Raw genomic sequence first — 8543 nt, 5'->3', positions numbered from 1 at the left:
TCCAAGAATTTCTTCTAGGAATACCAGAGGTATTACCAGGAGTTTATGCAATCTTCTAGGTATTTCTTTAGAAATGTTTTCAAGGATTCTCTCAAGAACTCAGCTAGTTATTTTTGTGCAACTTCTGAAGGATCTTCCTAAAAATCGCTGAAGAAATATTTGCATCCTGGAGGAAGGAATTCTTGGAAGAATTTCCCAAGCAATCTCTGAAGAATTTTGAATGAAATGTTTAGAGGAACTTCTGAAAAACTCAATGAAAGAATATTTGAAGTAATCCCGTGCTGATATTCCTGAAGGGATCCCAAAATTTTCTGAATAAATCTATCAAATTATTTTCGAAACTATCCCTAAAGAAATTTCAGAGAGAATTCAAGGAGGAATGACTGAAAGACTCCCTTAAGAAATACAAAAAGAAATCTGCAGTAGAATCCCTGAAACAATCTCAGGAAGTAGTCTTGAATGAATCTCTAGATAAATATTTGAAGAAATCCCAAGAAAGTTCGTGAAAGAATCCCAGGTGAAATGTCTTTAGACATTCAAGGAAAAATATGTGGAAAAAACTCTTTATGAAATTCCTAGAAAAGTTTGTCGAAGATTTTTAAGAGAAATTCTTGGAAAAATCTTTTAATGAAATTCGTTGAGATTTTCCGAAAAACGCCTAGATTGGCTTCTGTAAGAATCCATTGAAAAAAAAAACTCTTAAGGTAAGATACTCAAACAAATTGGATGCAGAAATTCCTAAAGATCGAATATCGTAAATAATCCATGGATAAATACTAAGAGTTTCCATCATAGCAAATGCCAAAGAAATTTTTGAAGAAGTGCATGCAGAAATACATAAAGAAATTCTCGAGCATTATCTGTTTTCACTCCTGCAGGAATCTCTGAAAGAATTCTAATGTGCTCACTGAATGTCAAAATTCAAGAATTACTGAAGAAATTCTTGGTCATCCAGCACCGGGAATTTTCAATTGATTTTTATTTTTGGAAAAAAGATATTGTATTTCTGTTTTCATTTTATACGAAAGATCACCTTTTCCTGAGCCACAATGATTTTTTCAGATTTTAAGAATTTCATGTTGATACCAGAAATAAATTATATAGAGATTTGTTGAAATCACTTTTAGACAGCTGGGTAACTGCTTGACTGCTCCACCAAGTACAAAATGCGACGAGGGATGATTCGACAAATCTCTCCCATAAAAAAAATAAATTTTTAAATAAGTTCGCGTGCACCAAAATTAATTAAAGTTTAATTTCGACTCAGTTTGGCATGCATATTTAGTATATGGAGTTATCTCAACATCGCTGAAGAAGTCAATTGAATCCCTAGAGCAATTTTTGAACAAATAAAGAGCTGGTGGACTTCTTGTACGCTTGTACGCAATTCTGAAGGAATATCTGGAAAGCTTGCTAAAGAAACCACCAAAAGAATTTATAAAAGAATCCTTGAAAGAATTTCTGAAGCATTTCATGTAGAAAATTCTGAAGGTTTCCAAGGAGAAATTTAGGAAGGATGTTTTAAACAAACCCTATAGAGTTTGAGAAGGAACCCTGATAAATCTACTTACCAGAATTCTTGAAAAAAAAAACAATCTTGAAAAATTCTAAGGTGGAGAAATTTATTAAGCATTGGAGAAATTTATTTAAAAACTCATGAAGATTTTTTCAAGGAAACCCTGGAATAATATCTGAAGGAGTCTGTGGAAGACTTTTCAATCAAACCCTCAGAGACATTCCTAGCGTAATCTTCAACTTTTGATTTTCTAAAAAAACCTCTAGAAGGATTTCCGAAAAGAAAAACTGTGAAAAAATACCTTTACGGATTTCTGAAACAACCCATCCTGGAGCAATTTCTGAGGCAATCCATGAAAAAAGTTCTTAGAAAACTTTAAGAAAGAATTCATCTCTTGAAAGGGATTCCTAGAGCCATTTCGGAAGGGAGCAAAGAAAGTTTTATGAAGGAGTTCCTAAAATAATTTCATGAATTTTAAAGAAAATTCTAAAGTAAATCTTAAAAAGCATTCATAGCAGATTTTTTATTATTCCCCAGGAAGATTTCCTGGAAAAATCGCTGTAGAAATTTCTGGAAATAATCCTGGAGGGTTTTTTTATAGTGGTTTTCTCTACGAACTCTTTGATGAGTTTCTGAATAGATCCTTCCCTCAACGAATCTCTAAAAGAGTTAACGAATTTTGAAGAACTTCAGGCTTTCGATTTTTTTTTTCAATTTTGTGGAAATATAAATTGAGGAAACTCATGAAATCCCCATCGAAAATGTCAGAATGAATATTTGATAGACGTAACGTGGGTAGATCACCTTGGAATGGTGAGTTACGGCGTAAGATTAAAAAAAAAAAGAAAAAAAAAGATCTAGAAAGGGCGGAAAAAACTATTAATTTCACAAAAGTTTCTTACACAACTAATCGCGTTCGGTAATTTTTACCGAAATTTCAACTGCTGAGCCTTCGGTAATGGATTTCGGTAAAATGTTATGGTTTATCTGTCAAACTTGCCGGCAAATGTTGCCAGCTTAACGATTTTTTTTTTGTAAACAAAACTTAACGGTTGAGATTTCGGTATTTTTTTTTTGTTTTTTATTCCTTGTTGGGTATATAGTTACTGCGACCTGTTTTTAGATCTATTGTGACAAATGCCCCAGTTTTGTTTAGCTATGTCAAGTTGACGTATCACCATTGGAGTTAGCAATAATCAAACCTTGACTGTAAGCATGATCCCAACACGGTGCCACAGTTCGGATGAACTGTACTACCGCATTGGCGTTTGTTCTCCAGACATCAAGGGGTTCTATCAGCCCCTTGTCGAAGAACCTAATTCTTTTAGCTGCAATTGCCGGGCAACGGCACAACAAATGCTCCGAGTCTTCTGTATCTATGCCGCATAAATCATCTTGAAGTTTTCCAATCAGATGATACCGGCTCGGACAATGACCTGTTAGAAGGCCAGTAAAAGAACTAAGATCTTTTTTAGAAAGTTCTAAAATTTTACCGAAGTCGGTGGTTTTATCTAAGTGTGTGCTTTTATGGAAACGTAAAAATGATCATAACAATACATACATAATTTTCTATTTTTGCCAGGGTGCTCATACTGGGACTTAAACATGTTTTTTTATCTCAAGAACTGATTCATCAGCTGTTTGATGTGTGAGAAGAAAAAACCAAGCAGTTAATCTGTAGTGACTGTTTTTTTTTTGTGGACGACAGGAGATTAAATTTGATGAGCCCATTTCAATAAAAAACTTTTTTCCATCTTCTTAATGAATATTTCAAACTAACTACACTAAATACATTATATTGCGGGGCTACACACACTAGTAGGGGGGGGGGGGGATTTGCGGTGGGTTTGGTAGCCTAAGGGTGTTGAATAAACCGATGATCGAACTTAAGTTCGTGGAGTAGCCAGACTTTTGTCATGAGATAGCAACTTTCGTTGACTACCGAAGGGATTCAGCGATTTTAACTATCCCTGCCACAACAAACCATCAGGTAGATTATTCCCTCTCGAAATGATTCTGCAGTCATAGGTAATCCTTGCGCTTATGGTGGGTACACTTCAATCATCATCATCATCATCTCAAGAGCTGATTTCTCAGTAAGTACCTTGGAGTGATTTCGATGGCACCACTGAATCCAACTTCCGTCCTTAGCCCTTTTAACGGCGATCTCATCAGCTGGGTTCACTGCTGGAACCTCACAACTTCTAGGCTTACACCATTTAAGCTACCCGTTTAACCGAAGCTCGGTCACCTCCCGGGAAAACCGCCAAAGGTGGTTAGTCCACATAGGTTTGTCGATGAGATTCACTTAGGAAAAAGCCTAGGCTCCCGCATATGATTATCATGGACCCTGTTCAGCACACAGCTTCAGCGGTACGATAAAGAACCCGCGATTTTTCAGTAGATCGGCGAGTATGCGGGTGCTCCCGAAGAAGTTTAGAGATCCGCTGTTTCACGTACCAACCCTCTAACTTTCTGGAAGACTATGGTTGGCAGTTGAGCTTTGAGTCTTTCATTGCCATTCGAATAAGCCGGGGGAAACAGCTGGAGTCTTACAACGTAGAGTGTTGCGAACAACTGGGTAAAACACGAGTTTTACAAAGTATAAGAAGAAACGGATGCTGAACTGATCACAGATAAATAAAAGAAAATCGGGTTAAGTACGGTTCCTTTGAATTCCACTAAGAATTTGCATCCTTTGACAGATACGTATTTCGACCTCAACTGTAAGGTCGTCTTCAGTGTCTTGTACTTGACTCGACTGAAGAGATCCATCGCATTCTACACGTCTCATACATCATAGGTAAAAATAATAGGTAGTTTTTTTTTTCCGGGCATGCAAAAACTTATATCTATATTAACCTCCACCATAGAATAGGTAAAATTTCCCTCCACCACCGAATAGGTACATTTCCCACCAGCACAGGATAGGTAAACAAAGTTCATGTATCACAGGTACATTATGAGACGCACGCCATACGAGAGTGCTTAGGGGGTAATAATTTGAAAAGCCACGAACTTCCATTGCCTTGATCCTTATTCAACAGCGTGTTAGGTACCTGTTTGTATATCTCTAGACTCTCAGCAACGTCCAATTTCCAAGGTGAAGTTACATTTCGCAAAAATTTGAATATCCTCTGTAGTTACAGGGTGGCCCTCCTCAAAGACATGTTCAGCAACTTTCGACCTGAAATCGTATTCCAAACCTCTATTCACTGTCCTCTGCGCCTTTCCCACCTCCGCCATATGTTCCCTGACCAACGTAGACCTTATCACAATGGGAGCAACTGATTTTGTAGGTTCAGAAATTTCGGGATCGATTTAGTATTTTCTAGCAGAAGCAATCAGTTGAAGACTTCATTAGGCTCTACAAAGGATCCGGTCAACACCCTAAACAAGGCTGGCGTTTACAAAATCAGTTGCTCCCATTGTGATAAGGTCTACGTTGGTCAAACAAAACGGTCTTTGGAGGTTAGATTCAGGGAACATATGGCGGAGGTGGGAAAGGCGCAGAGGACAGTGAATAGAGGTTTGGAATACGATTTCAGGTCGAAAGTTGCTGAACATGTCTTTGAGGAGGGCCACCCTGTAACTACAGAGGATATTCAAATTTTGCGAAATGTAACTTCACCTTGGAAATTGGACGTTGCTGAGAGTCTAGAGATATACAAACAGGTACCTAACACGCTGTTGAATAAGGATCAAGGCAATGGAAGTTCGTGGCTTTTCAAATTATTACCCCCTAAGCACTGTCGTATGGCGTGCGTCTCATAATGTACCTGTGATACATGAACTTTGTTTACCTATCCTGTGCTGGTGGGAAATGTACCTATTCGGTGGTGGAGGGAAATTTTACCTATTCTATGGTGGAGGTTAATATAGATATAAGTTTTTGCAAGCCCGGAAAAAAAAAAACTACCTATTATTTTTACCTATGATGTATGAGACGTGTAGAATGCGATGGATCTCTTCAGTCGAGTCAAGTACAAGACACTGAAGACGACCTTACAGTTGAGGTCGAAATACGTATCTGTCAAAGGATGCAAATTCTTAGTGGAATTCAAAGGAACCGTACTTAACCCGATTTTCTTTTTATTTACAGATATTCCCCTAACAAGCCCAGGTTAATCATCATGATCACAGATGTCCAAAGAACGATAGGCAACGATTATATTGAAGAAAGCATCTTTGTGCTGGAAAAAACTTTAAGTTCTAAGGCACGAAATATTGCTAATTGACAAATTTAGAGATGAATTTGTGAAAAAATAGTGTTCTGGTGGGATTTGTTCCTACGACTCCGTATTCGCTGGACCGTCGCTTCAACCAACTAAGCCAAAGAACATATAACGATTCTGCGGAATAGAAAGCCAAACTGACTCCAAAGCCACACCATGAACATTCACTTTTTTCGCAAATCCATCTCTCTCGGCTTAGATACCAATCCTGTGTTATGGATTTGTGTCCACTAACTACAAGTGAGAGCGAATTGTATTATCAACTAATTTTTCCTACCAGTATGCTTTTATTCCAGTCTCCTCTCGATATCGACAGCCACTGGTGGCGTTGCAATACCAGAAAGACAACCATCAACGCCGACCAACGACGACATCCACAACATAAACAATCACACCAGACCGCATTGCATTGAAATCCTATTCGCGCAACGAAAGGGATAATCGCGTAACCTTTTAGCATCGACTACACGGGCGATGGTGTCGGGAAGCGTCCATCCTCGATGATAATGATGATGATGTTCGGTTGTGCTTGTGGCTTCCGGTTCAGTTGTAATCAAGGTTAGGGGTACGTACCCACAGGGCAGCAACACGAACGCGCGTTCGAACGGCACAAAATGAGATTGACTCATTTAGAGTAAACGATTGATCCGCGATGGGAATAAAAGCGGTGCCCCATCGTCCCTGATTGGAAGCGGCCATGTCGTCGTCATTCTCCGCATCTAATGGGTTGATGTTATCGGTGCGCGCGCGTTGGGGACGGTTTTGCGCGCAGTTCTACTGGGAATATTCCCGGAAACGAAGCCATTCAGATGACTCAACTCCATAAATGCCGCTTGTTTTGTTCCGGGGGTTCAATGTGGTCGTACGCATCGATGGTAATCTGCGTCCTGGTATGAAGAGTTTAAAGTGTTCATTTTAATTACTTTTACCAGAAAGATATGTACAGATTATGGTTAATGCTGGTTTGATGAGCGAAATACAAATTTCATCGTGAAACAGAGATTTTCTATAACTAGCAAAACTTGTAGATAAGGTGAGCACATACTTCTCAGAAAAAGTTCTAATCCCAAGTAACTTTTTGATGGCCAATTAGTCTTGAAGAGGATTTTAGAACCATCATGAAACCTAATTTCTTTTGTTTTGGTTTTATGATGATTCTAACAACCTTTTCTAGTCTATTTAATTAAAAAAAAATACTTGGAATAGTTTCAGAAGGTCGTGGTTCTTTTCAAATATTTTCTTTCATTTCAAAGTCCGATGTAATCATCTCTGCCTTAGTTGATCCAATAACCCCATTTGAGTCGAACAAAAGACTTCCATCCTTCAAGTGCATTCCAGATGTTTTCATAAAGCAGTGACAAACCGATGCCTTTTTAAATTTGTAACATAACTCTTGCCGCTGCTGCTGTAGAGACTAAGTTCTCATTTGCTTTCAGTACAAGAAAAAAGAAGAAAAACCAACGACCGCCCCCAATTCCATTCATTTGCCTCCAACCGACGACGACGCCGGCAGTCGACCCGACACCACCGGAAGACCTCAGTCAGTAAAACCAAGCTGAGCATAACTTAATAACTTCCACTCGGTTCCTCCCTCACGTCGTCGCTCGCTCGCGTCCCATGAGGGGTGCTAGGCTAGGCTAGCGTGATGTTGGTTGATACATGGCTCCAGCGATGATTAAGATGCGACGAGGAAAAACCCTTTGAAACTGGATCCCATTTATGAAAAATGTGTGTAAATATGCGCTAATGATGGCAGCATCGCCGCGCCGCTACTGTGTCTCATCATCATCACGGACAGGAATCATGGGAGAAGTCGGAACAAGAAATGTTCCAACTAGTAGCGCAGCGCAGCACTCGGAAAGGGGTTATGTCACACATTGTCACACATCTTCGTCAGAAACCCGAAACTGAATGTCAGGTTTTTTTCATTTCATGTTTGTCACACTACTGGCTGTTCAAAATCATTAAAACGCACCCGACTGGAGAAATATTGGGTGGTTTTCAATTATTTTTATGGCTTTTTGGAAACAAAAGAAAACACCAATCACTCATCCGAATTGCATCGCATCGGAATTGAACACATTCCGATGAGGGGAGACAGATTTCATGACAAAACTGATTGCCGTGATGATCTGATCACTGGTACACCAAAGTGGACTGAAAGGCTATGTGTTCACTCAAAAATAAAAACGATTTTTCGATAGAAGACTCGGAGAGTCGAGTTACATATACCAATCAACTCAGGTCGACGAATTCAGATGATGTCTATATGTGTGTATTTCTGTGCGCAAGAAAGTTCACCCACTTTTAAAGCACTTCCCATTGGCCGATTTTTCGGATTATAGCTCCGGAATCGAACCGGAACTTTACTGCATTGTTTGCTATTGAAAATGGTCCGGATCGGTCAAGGCGTTCCGGAGTTATAACCATTTCAGTGATCCAGACCAGCACCAGTTTAACCCTTCCGTTACCAACCGGAAACTTCCCCAGGAATTTCCCCCGTGTATTCCTGGAGGAATTTCCGGAGGAACTCCTGGAGGAATTTGCGGAGGAATTCCTGGAGGAATTTCCGGAGGAATTCCTGGAGGAATTTCCGAAGGAATTCCTGGAGGAATTTCCGGAGGAATTCCTGGAGGAATTTCCGGAGGAATTCCTGGAGGAATTTCCGGAGGAATTCCTGGAGGAATTTCCGGAGGAATTCCTGGAGGAATTTCCGGAGGAATTCCTGGAGGAATTTCCGGAGGAATTCCTGGAGGAATTTCCGGAGGAATTCCTGGAGGAATTTCCGGAGG

The sequence above is a fragment of the Aedes albopictus genome, chromosome 1, assembly GCF_035046485.1.
Source record: "Aedes albopictus strain Foshan chromosome 1, AalbF5, whole genome shotgun sequence".
Lineage (NCBI taxonomy): Eukaryota > Metazoa > Arthropoda > Insecta > Diptera > Culicidae > Aedes > Aedes albopictus.
Note: the sequence above shows the minus strand (reverse complement) of the source record.